The following is a 2021-nucleotide window of genomic DNA, read 5'->3' on the forward strand; positions in this document are numbered from 1 at the left end:
GGATCAGATGGCAAGTCTGTCTTCTTGTATGATTTAAAGAAATGCCCTGTTCGATTTGCTGGTGTCAGAACACCTGTGAAGCACTACTTGAGGGTTACCTTTTCATACAGGGTTTTCCATTTGGAGTTAAAGTGTATATTCTTCCCACACCAACAATATAAAGTCTCCCAAAAGGGGACACAGGGTGCTGACCTACTGTATCATTCATAGCAGCCTAAACAGCTTTGTCTATTGATGTCCTGGACATATTTAACACCAGAGAGTTCTTGTATCCTCCAACTGGTAACTGCCCACCAATAGATGCTTTTACGATAGAAGAAAAAGGAGAGAGAGAGAGAGAGAGAAGGAGAAGGAATGAGGGAAGAGAAAAAGAACACAGCAACTTTTGCAAACAAGCCACCATCCTAGCCCAGCGGCAGTATTTGAAGTCCCCAGTGAAAATAAAACCCCACTTGGAACTCCCGCTACCTTGGCATATTTTTAAATGGTTATGAAAGGAGTCTGAGCCTTCAGGCTGGCAAGGCCCAAGATTCTTGGGTCACCCTGTGGATAGTACTGGAGTTTCACCAAGCAGATAGACCCCTGCTCTACCAAGCTAGGCCAAGGAGAGAAGATGACACGAGCTGGGTTAATGAGAAGGGCTGAGGAAGCAGACGACCCAACTAAGTGATTCTTATCTTCTAAAGCAGAAAAGTTAACCACAGCAGAATCAGGTGGAGGCCGAATTTGAAGATCAAATAGTAAAAAAAAAAAAAATGTTAATAAGAAAAATTTCAAACACATACTAAAACAAGAGAGAATGGTATAATGACCCCCAGGGACCCTTCACTCAGCTTTAATAATTGTCGCCTTTTGGTTCATGGTACCCTACTACCCACCCCACCCCAACAACTCTCATTTTTCACCAGGTTGTTTGGGAGTAAGTTCTAGACAACATGCAACAGATGATTTAAAAGACTAATTTTTTAAAGGTTTATGAGTTGGCTGTAGGTTAGTTAGCAAAGTTAAATAGTACAGAAGACCAATTAAGATAATTCATTTTGGATATATATTTGAAGAAAAGTTTAAACAAACTCCCTGAACTTTGACACTAAAAAAAAATTGGCTTCATATTAGTTTTGTAAAACTTTTCTTGGTGGTGCTATCTAATGGCTAGACAGTGGATTATTTGCAGATAAACAGCAACCTGTGGTCTTGCAGAAGGTGGATCTTTGGAGAAACAAGGGAGGAATGTAATTGAGAAGGGTGCTGACCCTAAGAATGGGTGCAAAATGCAGTGCGTGACAGTCTGCAGCCAAAGCTGTTCTTTGATCTTCATCCCTCAGACCTTATTATTAATCTCCCCTGAGGGCTGCCCTTCCCCTCCTCACATACCTGATTCAATCCAGAATTACAAAAGAGCAAGGAGGCCTGCGGTGAATATACTAACTTCCCCACGCATCTCGATAGCTCTGTCTTCTAGCCTGTACTAGGGAGAATGTTTTGAACAAGACTTTCAAAGCACAGTGGCAATTCATTTTCAATGTGCTTAGTATATGCGAATACAGGTTTAGCAAAGATATAAATTATAATGTTGCTTAAGAAGTTCTTGTTTTGATTGTGTAAGGATTTATCACAGGTTTAACCCTTTGCAGCATCTAATTTCCCCTGTACATTTAATCACATATTGATAAATGAAAACTAAGCTATATATATTTCAGGATCACGTACATTCAATTCAGTAGATTTTTAAGCTTCTATTATATACAAAGCACTGTTGTAAATCCTGAAGGAAATAAAAAGTTGAATAAAAAATCGTCACTGGGATCAAGGAGTTTGCAATATAATAGGATTCTTAAGGCAAGTATATACCTGGCCACAATGTCACAATAAGAAAAATACAAAAAAAGAGAAAAAAAAAAAGGAAGAAAGAAATGTGAGTGTGACAAAAAAATGCTATTATTTTTATCAGAATGTTATGAAGACACAAAGGAGGGAAATGCCACTTTGATTAGATTGGGGAAGGAATCCTAAAAGGCTTT

This window comes from Pteropus vampyrus, unplaced genomic scaffold, assembly GCF_000151845.1.
Source record: "Pteropus vampyrus isolate Shadow unplaced genomic scaffold, Pvam_2.0 Scaffold104, whole genome shotgun sequence".
In the NCBI taxonomy this organism is placed as follows: Eukaryota; Metazoa; Chordata; class Mammalia; order Chiroptera; family Pteropodidae; genus Pteropus; species Pteropus vampyrus.